The sequence below is a fragment of the Neolamprologus brichardi genome, chromosome 23 (genome assembly GCF_056152115.1).
Source record: "Neolamprologus brichardi isolate AB-2024 chromosome 23, ASM5615211v1, whole genome shotgun sequence".
NCBI classification, from domain to species: domain Eukaryota; kingdom Metazoa; phylum Chordata; class Actinopteri; order Cichliformes; family Cichlidae; genus Neolamprologus; species Neolamprologus brichardi.
In genome coordinates, this window is record NC_142125.1 from 10,984,505 (window position 1) to 11,003,174 (window position 18,670).

Sequence of the window (18,670 nt, forward strand, 5' to 3'; positions counted from 1 at the left end):
GAATCAATACACCCAGAGCCTTAAACAAGAAGACAGCGGCCACGTTATCGAATTAGAACCAACACTTCAACATTTCAGCTTTAGTGAAGATGTACTGCGACTGCATTTATAAGGAAAGAGCACATAACGGCAGCAAAAATCCAATGTTTTCTGCCACACTAACATCACGTAATTGTAAAAGGAAGAGACAGAAACAAATGTGGGCTCAAATATCAAACAGTAGGATTAGAGAAATGTTTGAAGTGTGACATCAAACACATATGAGCATAAACTGGAAAACTATGTAAATGTTGTCTTTGTTTATTCTGTGTCTATATAGAGCAACATTTCCCAGGCTTTCAGAGACAGACTCGCATTCTCAGACAAAGACGCAAAATCGATACAGCAGAGCGAACAAACTGAACCGGGGAACGTTGCGGTCATCGTAACAGGCATGTTTAAATACTGTGTTTATTGGACACGTTTGTGGCATAAATACACAAATGAGTAGCAGCGGGGGGAACTCATTTATTCACCCATTCATTTCTTTCCTGCTCAAACTCATTCACCCACACATCCGTTCCTTCCTCGCTGTTCTCGTCTGTCGGCGTCTCTTCTGCCTGCGAGCCTCACTCGGCAACCCGAGAATCCAAGCTAGCCAAACCTAAAGGACCTACAGGACCGTGCATCATTTAATGACAGAGGCTGAGAGATGCCTGACGGACTGCCAAGTCCCGAGACGTGCTGCGTGAGTCGAGCACAAACACTCCTCCGTAGTGCGGACATGCATTCGCACATGTACCCATCGTCGGCATGTAGGAGGTGTGCGTGCTTGCGTGCGTGTGTGGTCGTGCGTCACGTTGGTCCTACCGAGACAAAAATCTTGCGAGTGTATATCTCGGTGGCGCCATACGGGACAAAGAAGGGGTCCAAGCTCGGGCCCCCCCCCCTGAGTGTGATGATGAGGTAGGAGGATTCAGGATGACACGGTCCGATTTGGAGGTTTAGAGAAAAATCAAGCTATGAATAATGAGAACATGATCATGAACTAAAGGATCTACTGACTCGATATTGCATCAACATTTTTTTTTAAAAGCCACCCCTTCTCATCTTCTGCTCTTTCCTTCCCACAGAAACGAACGTTTGAGCGAACAAGCAAATGAAAGTAAATGCTGAAGCTCGGCCTGAGCTCTGAATGTCACAGTCAGTCACTGCAGCCTCCCTCTAAGTGATGCAGACAGAGCCCCATTCTGATTGCCTCACCAGCAAAGCCAAGGGGTGAAAAACATTTACATGCAAATACAAATGACCCACTAGCTACTGTGTGCACGCTAGCTATGGTATTCTGAATGCACAGCAACCGCAGAGAAACCCGGCACAGAGCCGTTGCCAATCATCAGCTCCATTGTAGCACGCGGGCTTTAGAAGGAGGTGTTATGTGTGTAGGATATCAATTATTTTGCTTTTGTAGCTTATTGGTTTGTGACTGCTATTGTCACTGCTTCTCATATCAAGCGAAATGAATGTTAATGAATTCCGACCAGGACTACTGCATTAACAGATTTGCTGTGAAAAAGCTTAAATCCATAAATCATTTTCCACATAACTCCTCGGTATACAGACCGTCTACCATCCCCACAGAATCCACTCATCTCTGACAGCGGTGGCTAATACCGTGTAATCAACCATCCACTTTCAGCTGGAACAATTGTAATCCATAACCCATCATAACAAACATGCCTCTCTGTCACGCTCAAGTGGTTAAGTACCAGGGGACAGATTGCCGGTGGACGGGCCGAGTCTCCGGGGGTCTTGGACGAGGGGAGACCCTGGCTCTCGTCCTGGCTGTCTCACACGGCTGGGACGCTTGGATCGAGGACCCGCCTGCTGTCATCAGACCTGTTGCCTCCAGATGGGTCCCAGTCTGATTCTGCGATTTCTGTCCTCATCCCGCCTCCACTCCTTATTTCAGCTCTTCTCATCCGAGACATCCAACTCGACCTTGCCTTGATCTTTTCAGCACTTATTAACAAAGCCCCAAATCATCATCCTTTTTGTTCTTTAACCTTGACATTCAGCTTTGTTAGCTCTGTGTGAAGCTTTCATCTCATCTCTCCCTCATTGGATCGACTTCCTTGGCCAAAATCTCCACTGCGTGGGGGTGTTTGTGAGCGCGTGCACACATGCATGACGGTTGGGAGACGAGCAGACGCACCGCACAGCAAGACCTCTTTGATTCAGCACAGCAGAGACCCACAGCGAGGCTGTACATTAATTGGTGCTTCTGAGCCATTAATTTAGGCAAGTATGTTGAAGGACCCACTTTGCCTCCACTTTCCAAGAGCAACACAGGCTGAACAAGCCTCCTCTCAAGACCCTTCAACTGTTTTCCACCTCCCCAGCTTCCCCACATACCTTGCAGTGCAGCTCCATCCATAAACCATACCCTGCCCTGCCTCACTCACTCCCCGCTCTCTCTTCATTTCACCATTACTGAGCGAGGAGAGACAGCAGGTCACAGTCTCTGCTCCGTCCCCTCCACCTCGCCAACTGCCCTCCGCCCGGTGCCAGCGAGCCATAGTTTTCTTTTTGTTTTTTCAGCATGACTGATTCCCTCAGGTCACCGAGCACATTAAGCTGTTAATTACCTCAAAGCACAAAACAAGTGGCAGCTTGGCAGCACAACGAGACATTAACTTTTTTGTTTTTTTAAAGAGTACAGTCAGAAACTTAAAACCGCGATGCTGGAGAGACCGGAGCAACACGAGCAAAAAAACAAAACAAAAAAGCTGCAGCAACAACAGCCGTAAACAACTCTGTCAGCAGCAGACTCAGACAATGCCGACGTGAGAACACTGATTTTATTTTTGCTCTTCCTCCACAGCCATAAAACAACCAGATAAAGTCATTTGGGCTGGAAGTTCCCCAAAGAAATGAATCAGCCATAAAACAGCAGCGGGATAATACCAGCCCGGCCCGCAGGGCACGCTTTTTTCAGATTCACGCTGTGCCGATGCGGGAAATGATTCAGGATGTGTGTGACCGGCATCCTCTTCACCGTGTCTGCAACCGCACAGTTGTTAAACTGTGCCTTATTAGTTATGCTCTTCGTTATCATAGCAACCTAACAAGGGAGATCTAGCCAAGGAGGTGTACAACATGTGTCTGTGAATGCTATTATAGAAATGAGTGTTGCTATTTTTATCACATCAGAGAAGAAAAATAATATAATTGCGGCATTACTGCTGGCACTGAATGTGGTGCTCTTTGCTTTGGGCCTGTGGAGGCTCGTTTCTGAGTGGGAGTCTCAGTCGGCTGGTCATGTTGTATTTGGGACCAGAGACCCTCATTAGTTTCTTCTCTTGCTAAAAAAAAAGGAGGCTCTGTTGACACAGAGACGTCAGGAGTGCGAGAGTGACCCAAAGAGTGTGTATTCTTGTCTTTGTGGGGACCAAAAATTGGAAGTTTACTATACTTATGGGAACCAAAATCATGGTCCCCACAAGTTTGAAGGCATTTTTGAGACTCAAAGTGTGGTTTTAGTGACAGGGTTACGGTTAGGTTTAGGGTTTCATTTTGCATGGTTAGGGTAAGGGGCTAGGGAAAGCATTATGTCAATTAGATGTCCCCACAAGATATGAATGCCCAACATGTGTGTGAGTGTGTGTCAGAACAGCTATGTGAACAAGTCCTAATGGCAAGCAAAAAGGCTGTGGAAAACACTGAGCTCACACACACACAAATTGTTTATTTGCATCGGGGAAGTAAACACCGGTGTCCGTCTTCATCACGTCTGTCTGCCTCGTCTTTCAGTCCTGGATCGCTCCTGGTTTGGTTTACAGTTTACATGTGACAGTGTCTCTTTCTCACTGTTGCAGATAATGAAAGAATCTGCTGCTTGTACCTTATTCACAAACAGGAAAACACACGCGCACACACACGCGCACACACACTCCCTTTGGAGATACAATAAGCCTGTATGGGATGGCAGCTTTCCAATAGGAAGCATCTTCATTCAGCAGCCACTTGGCCTATAGTGATAGCTGCTGCATTCTTTGTTGCTGCCACACTGCACAACCTCAGGCTTACACAACACGATCCCACTCCGACTTCTTCTCGGGGACATTCTGTCACAGCTAAAGGGCACGGAAAAAATCCTGAAATTAAGACTTTACAAATTCTGAGGAGAAACTGGCTCGCGGCTGCAGATGAGAGCGGCTATACGAGGCAGACTTTTCAAAGAACACTGAAAAAACGCTTATTATTGACTCTATCGAGCTTCACTTCTTTGAACACTCATCTACTCTGGCTGCCTCGGCTTATTTGCACTGGATGCATAAGAGACGTGAAGACGGAGAGATGAGAGCGAAAGGAAGACGAGGCTGGAAAAACAAGTGATTAAAAGATAAAAGGGAGAGAGCAGATGATGAGGGAGCAGCGGTGTGTGATTAAATGGCGGAGGTGGTCCCATTGGGCTGTGGGCCTTATTGCATTTTAATGGGGGGGCTGGTTGATCTTTGACCCTTTGTGAGGCAGTGGTAGCACCTTAGTGCAGATCAAACTGCCAGCCTTGACAAACCCCCAACCCATGAAAGGCAGCTGGGCACTGAGAATGAGGTGTGTGTGTGTGTGTGGGCTCGCAGGGTCACAAGCAGATGTGTTTATCCTGCTGCTATGGCAACCCCAGCAGTAGCCTTGGGCAAATAACAACAAGCAAAGCAATATGTGTGTGTGTGTGTGTGTGCGCGCGCGCGCGCGTGTGCAGGAGGGAGAATTTATTGCAAAGAATATATTGCAAAGCAATATGTGTGTGTGTGTGTGTGCAGGAGAGAGAATTTGAGATGACAGGATTTTCAAAATACGAGCAGCATGATTAAATATAAGTTTTCAATTCATACACCTCCTGCCTGCACCCCCACTTTCTCCCTCCCCGGTCTGGCTGGCCTGCCCCTCAATCATCAGTCCCTTCTTTTCACCTTCTCTTTCTCCAGCTCCACATGCTAAGTGGGAACATTGTTACGGTCAATTTGTCCCATTCAGGGTCCCAGTGGGCAGTGTCCCTGCCCTGACAGCCTGCAGACGGAGACCACACTGCCTGAGAGGCCTTGACATCAAGGTCCAAAGGAGACTTAAGAGCGAGAGGGGGAGGAGGGGGGAGAAGAGAGGTAATGAGGTGGGGGGGGGGGGGGGGGGGGTTACTCTGAAGAGAAAGGGAGAAGAAAAAGAGACCTGGGTGCCGGGTTTAGCATGAGCCCCCCGGACCGTGCAGCTCAATAGTATTTCGTCTTATTTCATCTGTCAGTCTCACACTAGATTGATGTAGGTGGTGAAAGCTTTGCTCCCTCGAAGGATGCTTCGAATAGTTCTGCTAGGCTGGCAAAAACCCAAGAAGATGTATGACAGCCCAAACAAACCTGATGACACGATCTGGATTATTTATTCAGTTTATGAAACCTGACATCAGAAAACAACACCACTGTCTAACCAACCGGAGTATTCCCAGTATCACTGCAGGTCTTTACTATCTGGGAGAGGGCAATGCCTGGAACTGGTTATCAATATCATTTGAGAAAAATGGCTTGGTGTTTTTTTTTTACAGGTAGCCCTCATCGTGATGGTGCACACGGATAATCATCTGTGCCCTTTAAAGAACAGATAACAGATGCAGAAGAACAAGAAGAAACCCCGGGAGTAAGGAGGTCTAAGAAGGCTTTTCAAATCCTAGTTTCTAATCACAGATTTCAGGTTTCTACAAATAAAACCTTGTAAAAATAAAACCTTGATGAGGTAAGACTTAATGCCGTAACATTTTCCTCAGCCAATCTGGAAAACAACGCTTTGTCTGACTAATCTATGTTTTTGATTTCTATGCTGGAGCAGACCCAGTCTCACAGGTGACGTAACCCCCCCGGCGGGGTGCTGGAGGAAGGTGCAGAAGAGGGATTAAGTCACTGCATAAAGGCACCTGTTATTTTAGCACACAGGGTGCAACACTTGCCCCGAAGCAAGGAGTGCAGAGCGGCTGTTGGTGTCAGAAATGAGGCGCAAACAGGGCACCCATTCAAGCCAGGCTGGACAGTGCTGAATCACACTTGTATAGGGCTCAGACACACTGACTCACACACATGCTCTCACAAAGTCCATACACAGGAAGGCAGACACAATATGAAGAACACTGGTCCTTGTGTTTCTCCTTGACAGACATAGACAAACTCTCATTCTGCCTCCCTCTTTGACCTGCACACACACACAAACAATTCCCATAACTAAATTGCGATTCCGACTCCAGACCGCGGGGGATCTGTCGAGGGCATGCGTGCATGGTGGGATATTGCAGATCTCCCTAAATTAGCTAACTTTATAATAAATCACTGGGCACTGCCAGCCAAGGATTAGCCAAGCTCCAGTGAGCAGTTTGTTAAGCTTCGAGGAGAAAACGCCGCCAAAAACTGACATCAGCACTGGGACCTTGGAACAGTCTAACCCCCTGCCTCGTTTCATTTAGCCTTGTTATCCGAGTTCTCCATTGACAAAAAAAAATCCTGCTCCTACGTTTGGATCTAACTCGGATCTATTACTTTTTCTTCCGTTGGGGTTTTTCCACTAATCACTTTTAGTGCTCAGGACATCAGCTCCAACATCAGGCACACCATTTCTGCAATCGCTTTCCTTATGTTTGCCTTTTATAATTCTTTGTGCTATCTTGTCCCCCACTGAGTCATTTCTCTTGGAAGGAGCAATGCTTCCTACTGTCTAGTTATTTATATACTGAGTGAGGAAGCATTTATCCCCCCCTTTGCTGCATGCACAAACTCCTCGGATTCAGCTCTGCTCAGGTAGCTCATTATGAATCCCATCAAAAGTCACTTTTGTGAAGCTGTTAACGAGTTCAATCTAATTTCCTTTTCAGTAATGCTTACGGTCATATAAGCCTTATCTGTCGGAAGCTCTAATGTCTGTCTCTTAATAATTTTCATTCCTCAATCTTGTTCACAACCTAAATTTTGATCAGTTTTTCCATAAACATGTCACATTGCTTCTCTCCTAAACTCTCACAGGGTGTTTGGTCCATGGCTTCCAAACAAATAAAACCTGTATCCATTACAGATCCTATCACAGCGGTATTTCCTCTGCCGCCTGTTTATTAATTTCCTGTGATAGCATTTGTCTTGTAATTACTGATTGTGTGATGGGCCTTAAAAGGGATGTCAGCACTTGAGAAAAAGAGGACAGCTCCCAATCTGTCACGTCAAAGATGCCTCGACACATTAGAAGGTTTCCAGTTCACGATCATCTCTGCGTCCTTTTCACCACGAACTTGTATATCCCTTAAGAAAGGTCTGAAACAGACTGGTGCAGCAGGATGTGAGCAGCAGGGACAGAGGAACTGTGTGCATCCTGCGGCAGCAACCCCGAGCCCTGGCTGTCAGAGTGGGTGACAGCCCGGACTCGAGGAAGAGGAATTAAAGAGGCTCTTGTCCTCGAAGGCTGATTGACAAGGTAGCGACAGAAAGGTTAGTGGAGGTGCTGGTATTCTCTTAGCTGTGCCTACCCTCACACTGGTCCGGGGGCACTGTCTCATTCTTTCAAGATGTCTCTCTTATTCTTCTCTCCCCTCACTTACACCAGTGCTTATTATAGGAATGCCTCGACCCTTGGGGACTGCACTTTCCAGTCCACAAACCTCAGCTTTGGACAAAAGGAAGCTGAAAAGCAATTTGAATTTGAAACAGGGACCGCAACAAAAACACTGCCCCCAAATGGAAGAACTTCAAGATACCAGGAGCCAGCTACTGAGAAGTAGTGGTCCTTGCACAAAAGCAAAGATGTGATTCTGATACTATCCAGCCAACTAGCCCAATGTACTGTAAAGACAGCAGCTACTGCAGAGGGAGGGAGGGGGGGGGGGGGGGGGGGGGGATGAGATGACAGAGCCTGAAGGCAGGAGTGGTGGACATTAGGGGCCCAGCGGGTAGGACTTCAGAACAGACCAGCAGCAGATAACATGCAATCACACAAATCCCACTCACTGCACAAACAAACCAGTTCACAGAGAGGGGCCGTCTGACCAATCGAGTTCACTGTGCGTCCACTGTTCTGCAACTCTGGGTTTGGAAATGATATTTTGTAATTGAGCTTTACGCTAGAGTCAAAGAGGATAAATCAAGAATTCACAATGAACCCTCCGGGAGAACCTGTTTGACTGAGCTGCTGACACCTCATCACGATGCAATTAGTCAAACCTTAACGATGAAAATCCATACCACACCGATGGATGGAAGGTGAAGCGCCTTCGGGCTGCGGGCAGCAGAAATCCGCCTGTTTTGTGCGTAGCTGCAAGCTACGCAGTATGATATTTGTACAGTGAGAGCGACTGTAGCGCTGATGCACATAGACCAGGTTAGCCCGGTCCTGTGGGTCGGCTCGGTTCTGATGAGTACATTTCTTCCTATAATCATTTTTTTTCCCCGAAAAGCGTCAAAGCGCCACAAAAGCGCACCACACCTCACCTCCACACCGGACAGCTCGGTCCACTTACCTCTCACTATCAGGGACAAGAAGAGTGAAAGCAGCGCGAGTCCGTTGTGTCTCCTCACTGGGTACAAAATATCCGAGAGCGAGCTCGTTACTGCGTTACCAGATCTGGTGGAGGGCTTTGGAAACTACTCCTCCCTGCCGCACCTGTCTCTGGCAAACGCTGATCTCGTACGCTGGCCTGACATCCCCCAGACAACTGTCCGAACCCCCTGCTAGTGTGAGCGCACACACGGACACACACACGCGGGGCACCACCTGTCCACGGTGCAGAACAGCCCACAAAGAGCTCCTATGTCGCGCGGCGACACATGGCATTCCCCGTTAGTGTCTGCAGCAGCACTCTCTCACAGCCGTCCGAGATCTCCCCCCGAGGGACGTGGACGAGCTGGGAGCAGTGGGTGACGAACAGGAGAAAGCGACAACGGGCGTCCGGCACAGTGGCACAGCAGCTGCGGCGTTTGGGACTGACATCTGCCGTTCTCAGCCTCGCGTCCTCACAGCAGTGCGCTCTCCTCCGCGCCTCTCAGAGAAAGAAAGGACTTTTCCTCACCGCCTGTGCGCCACACCTTCGCGCAAAGCCGGGCTCGGGGTCCAGCGCAAAGTCCCATTCATCTGCTGATCGCGAACAGTTCCGCTCCGTGAGCGGCACTCTGGAGTCGGAGGACCTCGGCGTTTCTTCTAGCGGCAGTGTGAGCTACAGCATCTCCGGCACTGAGCCTGTTAGAGCCAAAACCTGAAGCAGAATCATGCAGCGAGTGGAATGGAATTGATTAATGACTAATTGGGCTTAAACGGTGAGGCAAGCCCAAAGCCCCCGAGCATCAAAGTCAGGCAGCTGTTTGGGGCATGCGCGCTCCTACAGTCAGCTCTGTGTTGACTTAGTTTCACGGTGGCAAAGTGATGACTGATTAGTGGCGCTAGGCACGAGTTCAAACTCAACCTGAGGCACGCACCTGACAGAGCTCGCCGTTCTTTATTCCAAGAGACCTTTATTCTGAAACACAAACAACAGAAGGTTTGGAGAAGTTCCTCACGGTTCCGCTTGCTGTGCTGACGTTAAGATGAAACAACGAGGCCGATTCAAAGCCGTTTCCTGATAAAGATGAGCATTTATTGCTCTCCTCTCTGTGGAGCAGTGTGGAAAGTACCTGAAAGAGGCTTCCAGGGCGCAATAAAGCGGATCCAAATAGCCTACCCGAGGATGCATGTTGATCACACAGTGTTCCAGTGTCATCTATTCCCAACATGCGCGAAATTCACCACATTTAAACCTCGAAACAAACAGCTGAAAGGCATTAGAATGCAAAAATGAATCATCCCCCATGAAAAGAAAGTTGTTTTCTATGTAAAAAAAAAACAAAAAACTTTTTCAAGTGGAAACAATTTTAATAACAATTCCTAAAAGTGCTGCTCACTGTAATTCCAGAAAAGCATTCAGCACCTTTGAACAGTTTCCATGCTGAGTTTAAGCTCTTTCTGTATTTGCATCTTCTCGCTGAGCCTAAATTAACACAATAGAGGAATAATTCCGTCTCATTAAATCTCAATAAGCCTCCAGTCAAATCTAATTGTTGCACAGCACAATTTGGGGTTTGTGTTTGAAATGAATGTGTAACCAGTTGTGTTTGTTCAAGTGACAAGTGAAATAAACAAGCAGGACTTTGAAAGGGAGCGGTGAGAGCCGGCAGTGCTGTTGCTGTGTTAAGTTAAAGGAGTTTAAACCTACTGGACCTTTCAGTGAAATTGCTTGGAGCCAAAGCTACTTTTAAGCTTTCATTCATGAATAATTGATTGCTGAAATAATGACTTTCGCAGGCTCGAAGGCTCATGTGTGTAGCTCACTCTCTTTAGCATCTTAATAAATCTACTGCAAGTGCTCTGACAGCCTTCATACAAGCTGCTGATCACACAGCAGAGCCTCTCCTATGAGGGAGATAGTCAAATAGCCATGGCTGCGTATCATTCAGATTAAGATAAATCTTCACTGTAATAAAGATTTCATCATCTCTGTTACTTTATGTAAGCAATACTAGTTTTTTAGCGGCAGATGTTGCGGCAACATGAATTTATCCCTTTTCTAAATCCACTTGTGTTCTGTGACTTTCACATTATTGTAGGACTTTGCTTTGCTTGTTTGTTTTTTTGTTTTTTCTTATCTTCATTTGCACAGCCAGAATTTGCTTGCCCCAGCACTGTAATACTTATTAACATTATTCATCCTGCTTACCTTATCATCCCGTGCCGTCTGTGACTTTGTAGCTTCCGCAATTAAAACTTGAAGGAAAGTTTGTGTTCTCCACAAGAGAGTTGCTGAAAGTCTTTGTACAGGTTGACCGCGGTTACAACAGAGGACGCCTCTTCGACAGCGGTATCATTACTCAGGCAGACACGGTTTCCAACACTGGAATAATGATGAGTTCTCCTCAATCTCTCCAATTTTTTCCTCCATCCTGTCTCCTGCAAACCAGCATGTCTCATGTGTCTATAAGGACCTGAACCAACAACATGCAGTCAGTGCAGCAATTTGAGTGCCTGAGATGAGTGGCCAAGTGACTTCACAGAGTCAAATAGAGGAAAAACCTTCATTCCACAAGGATTTAAAATGCCCGTGTCCTTGTGTACACTCCTCAGAGTGCATGTAGTACATGTGTGGATATGCACGTGTGTGACCCTGATTCTCCATGCACATCACAGTTGGACAGCTTTTACTTAAATACTGAAGATACAGCAAAATCAGACTTAATAAATATTAACACAAGAAGAGTCATCGAGTCAATAAAATGTCAGAATAACATTCATTGGTGCTAACTACTGCTTGTATTAACCTTCATAAGCTACTTGGTATCAGCGCAACCCAGACCACATTAAACTGAACTGTTTTTTTATATCTGGCTTCCAAGATGTCAGACTTTCTTGTCATCTTTTAAAGTTGTCTTGAGCAATAGTTCTCCAGGCTTTCTAAAGTCTTTCAAAGGTTATGCACTGCACTCTGATATGTGTCTACACGAAACAGACAACTTAGCAAAGAACCAGTTTTAAATTGTATCCTAAGGCTCTTTGCTAGCAGCAGCCTGTCACAAAAACACATAATTTGTTCCCATTTCGTTAGTTGAAACTCCCAAAATTTCAAAGACACAGTCTGACAGCATTAAGAAGCTTTTTTGCACCAAAGGTGGAGGCTTATTCTCGAACAGCTATAACCCACCAAAGTTGGCTTATCTGAGCATGGTGTGCAGTGTGTCCTTAAAAATGTTGAGGACGAGAGACGCATCTGGACCTTCAGCTGATCCACCTACTGTTCACTGAAGCGTCATCAGAAGTACAGCACACGGCAGGTGGCTCTGTCGTGGCCCGGGGCTGCATTTCATCCAGTGGTGTTGGGGATCTTCTTAAACTTGATGGAATTATGATCGCAAAGAAGTCTCATCAGATTTTGATCATCCTTTTTCAAAGCACTCATGTTCTTCAGGAGACTGTGGAGACCACGAACATTAGGCCTACATACTTCCTTTGTCGCTCATGGATATGTAACACTGGCTCCTTCAAACATAACATCTCCTAATCTACGGGAAACGTGAAAATCTAAAGATGTCTCTCGTTCACAAACTTCCTCTTACTACTGCCGGCAGTGGTGTTCTACTACTCTAATATTAAAAAGCTCTCCAAAACCTATTTTTTTGCTGTTGTTGTTGTTGTTGTTTTTAAATCCCCAGATTAGCCCTATTATTCTGTTTCCAGCTACTTTGCATAGAAATGATTCAGGACACAAAAACTTTGAGCCACGTTCAACAAAAGAACTCATAGCGTTTCATCTCCTGTCAAAGTTTGTGTGCCGACAATAAATAAATAAAGAAATATTCGTTTTGTTCATCCTCTTCCTTTCATCCCACTTGGTGTGTCAGAGCAGGAAGGCAGTAGACCTGAGCATGATAAAAAGAAGAAGAGCTGCCATGAGAAAGCCAGAAAGCTTTGCAAAAAAAAAAAAAAAGAGGAGGAGAAAAAATACAGCCTTTGATGGGGAATGCACTTTTTAATCTTTCAACATGGGGAAAAGGGGAAGGGCAGCACAGTCCTCCCCCTTGGGTGTTTCTGTGTGCACGTTAGAAGCAGCTAAGAGGGGATATGCTGATGCCAGAGTTAGATGAACTCTTCACAGGGAGAGCTTTTGACTGCTAAGTTCTTTTTCAGCAGAAATGTGAATGCAAAAGAAAGAAGCCTCATTCTCCAGGGTGACCATTTTCTGTCTTACCAAAGTAGTCACACGGTTCACACAGTTGCGAACAAAGACGCACAGATTACATGCAGGGCTCATGTGATCAGACCCAGTAACCTTAGAGCAGTCATTCAGACTGTTCCGTTGAATCAAGTCTGGACAGTGAATTTTATGGTTTTGCACTTCCATGTGCAAGATCCCGAGGAATTCATTAGTAATAAGAAAAAATTATGAATCATTTAAAGCGACAAACAAACCAGTTAGATTTGACTTGTAGCGAAAACTGCAGTATTTGACCTGCTTGAGTGATAGCTGAGGTTTAAGAAGTTAACTGGGAGTGCAGCCATGTGTTACTGGTTACTTAGCATATGAAAAACGACAAATCGAATCTGTGTGACAATGACAACTCACACCTGGAGTTCTTTAAAAGCACCAAATACAAATGGAAAACATAGAATATCCCAGATTTCTTCATTTTCCCCCCCCCCCCTTTGTTCCGTTTTATAATGCTGCACTGAACAGAATGCAGAAAATGACCTTGGTAGTATGATTCACACTGTGAGACTGTGTCTATATTCATAGGAAATCATATAAAACATCAACGCAATGAGCTCCGTTTTCTCAGCATGATATATAAACAGAGAAGCAAAGGGTTTAGAACAAGAGGCCTTTGTTGAAAGCAACAACAAGTCTTCTTCATAAATGATGGAAGGATGTTTGCTCAGCTTATGAATCTATGCAAAATGAGCAACCACTTTATATTAAATCCTATTTTTATCCATTATTATATATTATTCCACTTGCCAGCTCTACATTGAGTATAAGAATAATTGTAATGGTACATGGTCATATATGACTTTTAATAATCTCTGTATTTGTTTTTAATATGCTGTTTTATAGACTAGTGTTAATAAACTTATTATCTTGGTGTAAATTAGTTGGGAGCAATCTAGATGAGCGTGGCAGCAGAGGCAGCCATCAGTCTGTCAGCCTGAATGATGAAGTAGGGCGGTGATAAGGTGGAGGAAATGAGAAGTTTATAGAGAAGAGAGAAGAAAAGTACATTTTTGCTGCCAAGAGGTTTGAAGACAATATTATTGCAGAATTCTGTGGAAAGGGATAAAGAAAACGCCTCAAAAAAATGACAGAAAAAGAATGGGATCAATACCAAAACATACTGATGTGTCTTTTATTTTTGCAGAGGTAAAAAAAAGAAAAGCTGGGAATATCAATGTTTTGTGGAATCGTGCGTTTTGCCTCACCTAACCGAGTCAGAGCAGACAGCAGCTCATCGGGCCTTTCGTTTGGGAAGAGGTCACAGTAATGTGCCATCCCTGTCAAAACGCATACAATCACAACACTAAAGAAGCATAAATATTTCAGGGTCAGACGGCTTGTTGCGTGTTTCCTCACCACCTCCGCTGTGGCAGCTGACCCGCTGTCAGGGCTCTGGGGTGAAATAAGCTCTCCAAAATAAACAGGGGAGACCCAGAGAGACAGCCGTGGGCATTCAAAAAGCAAGTCATAAAACACAGTGTGAGGAAATTGTTCAGCCTGACTGAGACTACCTGTTGGTCGTCGTAAGATACAGCTGTCTTTTGGTTTGCTGCTTTCCATGTTGTATGCAGTGACCTGGTTCCTCCTATGTTCTCCAACTGTGGCTACAAATCTTTTAGATTATGTTTTTTTAAGGTCTTGCTAGAGGTTCCCCACAAATCACTTTTCCAATATTCTTTAAGCTGAAGGCACAACAGTCATAAAACGTCTGTAGCCAGTTAAGTTGTCCTCGCTGGGCAATTTTACTCAGAAGATTAAAGGCCGTTAGTCTTGGAAAAAGTTAATGCTCAAAGTTAACGATCTCTGTGAGTTTTCATTTTCAGCCTCCACCTTCTTGTAATATTCAGAACAGATAAAACGATGTAAAACTCAAGCTAGACAGCAATAATTGTAAAGATGGTGTCTAATATCATCAGACTAAATGAAATCACTCGTTATTATTTGGAGGACACATCTGTATACGGGCCTGCTCAGTGTTGTTTTGTGATTCCAGCCTCTTATTAGTCTGCTTCTTAGCACTCCTAGTGCTATTTAGCTGATGTAACTGATGTTACTGTAGTATAAATCTTTGCAGTATATGTTTGGAACGTGGTAACCAGGTGTGCTAGTATCAGCTGACAATAACTTAGCACTCCACCCACTAAACTGATGACTTCTGGCTTGGAAAAACTAACATGCTAGTGGGCAACGCGATGAGTCCAAAACCACTAAGCGACATGGCACTAGCTTCATCCATCTTTTTTATAGTCTATGGATTCACCAAATCACTGCACCTGGGAAATACACTGCAGTGTTTGTATAGATAATGTATAACTGAAGCTAACAGCTGGCTAGCTTCAGCTTCTTTTGCTTCATTTGTGCCAAAAGCATTAAAATGATAATTAGCTTTTCGTGAGCTCAGATTACAAAACTTCTTCATCAGGGCCAGAAGGCTAGCTCCCCAAAGCCCTAGCTGACTATTCAGAAAGTGACCAAAAAGTTGCTGTAGTTGTTACACAGGTTAATAATATTATGTTAATAAGTAAGATTATGATGGGCTTAAAGGCTTATTTTCTTTTATAACCGACTAGCTAGCTGTTAAACAGCTAGCTGACAGCTAGTTGTTTAACCTTGTCTTTATGCTAAGCTAAGCTAAAATTACTGTTGATTTTGCAGCAGTGAACAGAAAAGTTGCCCTATCAGCTTTAATATCTATCACTGGAAATGAAAGAAAGCAAAAAAGTGCTTCATGCAAAGGAGGTCGAGCTACAACAAAGTATGGTAATAATAAATATGGTACTCACAGAAATCTTCTTCAAGGTCAACTTATTTATTACTTTAACCATGACAAGTTCACACTCTGACGCATTATATTTGGCTTGGTTATGCCTTATTAATGTGCTATTGGGAAGACTGTAGTAAGGTCCAGATCAACTTTCACCCTGCAGATGATTTGTCGCCGTGTTGCATGTTACTGATACCTTTAGTTTCAGGTCTCCGGAAATTTGTTGCAGGATGTTGGGAATAAGATTCCGTGGTTCAATGAGACTCAGGAAGATTCAATGGTTCAAATGAAACCCAGCAGGGCTGGTCAGCTATTAATGGATGGATGGATAATTTCTACCATTTCAGCCCTGTTGACAGTGAAGAGCAGAAGGTGAAAAAGGAGGTAAGAAATCCTTGTGTTGTGATCCACTCCCAGCACACCTGAGAGTTGTGGATGAATTGAAAACACGAAGAGAGGAAATGAATTTCATTACAGAATAGCTGTACTGCTCCTTACACTCCACAGCAGACTATTGCATGAGTGTTTTGATGGTGATGGATATCTTGTTGAAACAATTAATCATTCAACCAAATGCTGTGAGTAAAACGCCAACAGAGACCGAACATCTTAAAGCATTTATGGTTATTAACTTATCAAAATTACAGATTTTTTTGTGGGTTTCATGCAGTAATTTCAATGAATACTTGATTCAAATGTGTATGCTACAATACGGCATCGCACTGTATATACAATACTGGGCACTGGATTGGTTTTTGTACGATTTATTGGTTTTATTTTATGCCCACTTGTGGCCAAATGAATGCCCGAGTAGGCATTTCTATTTACTCTGACAAAAAAAACAGGCGGCTGAAGATGAAATCTATATAAATATTTTCAGGTTCTGCTCTCGCATCCATGAAAAATTTCTTCAGATTGCCAATTTATTGCTTTGATCTTGAAAGGTATGTCTTCAGGAAAAAGAAAGAGAGGGGAGAGCAAGGAGGGGACAGTGGTGTGATCATATTACTCTGAGGGATGAGTGATTTTCCTGTTATCTACTAATCTTCAATTACTCAATTTCCAGAACAATTCTGACCTCAATCAACTGATCCAGTGAAGCAGAGTCAAGAGTTAAGCAGGAACAGATGAGAGACTTCTGGGCTCACATTGCAGGGGAGTGTGCATGCATGTGTATGGATTATGCTTAAAGGTAAACAGAGGCTGAAGTAGCTTGGCCACTCAGAGGCAAAGGAGTAACAGAGCTGTGGTCGAGACAACAAGCCTACGTTTCTCGTCTCTTTGTGCTTTTTGTGACTTTGACCTGTCTGCTGGTGCGATGTCACAACCCGAACTGTTGGATAATGAAGCAGGCCCAAACATAGTTACAACAGGTCCCGTTCGATGAATATCTGATGTGAACATTAGCGGTAATCAGTTTCCTTTCTCTGGAGCCTACTGCAGCCATTTGGGGAAATACAGAGAGCCATAATGAAAACTGTAATGGCCTGAATAATGAAAATCCTCTCTAAATGAAAAGGGTAAGTTAATAGAGTTCTTGTTATGATGATACACAGCATCCAGCAGAGGAAGTCACTGTACTGGCCTTACTGCGATAAAACACACTGCGTTGTCTGAATCCTACTCTAAGTACAAAGGTTATGCAGAAATCACCTCACAGTCGGTGCAATAAGTTCTTTAAATGGAAGGAAGTATTGTCTGTCTTCCTTTGCCGTCCGCATTCCCATTTCCCAGCAGATATTTAAATATTTTATTGTTTAATATTTAATGCAAAATAGGCCCTCTGCTCTGGATTTGTGGTGCATCTGCAGAAGAGAAAGATCTTAGGGATGTAAATGTGAAGCGTCTATCTCTGTGTGGGTGAGGCCACAGAAACAGCTGACTCCGTGGGTAAACACTGCCCTCTCAGGGTTTACTGCATTAACTGCATGAAACAGGCTGCCTGACTTTCAGCTGTGACGGGGAGAGCCCCTCTGACACCGACAGCACACATCAGGTCTCTTATCGCTTATAATACTGACCCATTAACACGTGATATAAACACATATCCCACAGAAAGGGGAAGAATGAAGAAAGGCTGCAAGAAAAGGCTGCAAGAAAAGGCTAAATATGGTGTGTAGCTGGTACTCTCTGCTTTAAGTTAATATAGCTTTAATGATGATACGACATTACATGCACAAATCTATTTATCTTTTATATAAATATATGGATCATCAGTCAGTCAGGTGGGTTTTATACATGAGATCAGTTACAGTCTGACATTTAACTCTCTCTAACCTATTCTTATGGTGCTCATAGTACAATGCCTCATCTCGCAGCCTCCATCAGTCAGCTGAGTTTGCACGCAGTTAGAATGAAGATGAAGCTGCGTGGATAAAGAAATGCCCCGTTAACATATTTGAAAAATGGATAGACTTCCTAATTGCAAAATAGAATGAACAAGTATGTTCTGCTTGATATTCTCTTAGAAACACAAAGACACATTTGCAGCATTGTTGTATAGTAAGTGATGCATTATTGGTCCACATGAAAGTTATGGATGCTAAAAGAGTGAGGTGAAGGTGCAGACAGAAGATCAGCCACATGCGGCGACCGTCATGAGACACGAGAGTTTGCTCTGTTATTAAGAAAAGCATGTGAATCTAAAGGAGCTGCATCAATGCATCATTGCACTGCAAACCTCACTGGAGACCTTTTCACAAAGGTCAGAGTCTCACCTTTGCAAACAGTGCTTCAGTAAACCCTGTGGAAACGAGTCATGTGACCAAATGTGTGTTTGAGCAAAAGAAAACGGCTGCTTTCAGATTTATTGGGCAGCCGCTGGCACAGGAAACATTTCTGAGAGAATCAGTTTAGTAAATATCAGCAATTCCTACATGCAGACTGTCAAAGGAAAGGTGAGGTTAACCACCAGAGAAGGTGTGAGTGTGAACGGTCGTCCGTCTCCCTGTTTTAGCCCTGTGACCGGCTGGCGACCTGTCCGGGGTGTACTCCGCCTCTCGCCCAACAACCCAGAATTGTATAAGCAGAAGACGGTGGATAGAATGATTGATGCTGCCAACAACAGTCCCAGTTTCTCATGTGGCCCCTTGGGAAAATGAATTTTTGTCACCCTTTTT

General features: G+C 44.5%; 1 protein-coding gene across 1 annotated transcript in view; it reads right to left on the reverse strand.

Moving 5' to 3' along the window:
- Positions 1-9,257, reverse strand: part of sema6bb (sema domain, transmembrane domain (TM), and cytoplasmic domain, (semaphorin) 6Bb) — a 140,383-nt gene extending 131,126 nt beyond the window's left edge. The window contains exon 1 of the mRNA XM_006790314.3: positions 8,519-9,257. The gene's annotated coding sequence lies outside the window, so the exon portion shown is untranslated. The remainder of the gene's footprint in view (positions 1-8,518) is intronic.
- Positions 9,258-18,670: the final 9,413 nt, after the last annotated feature.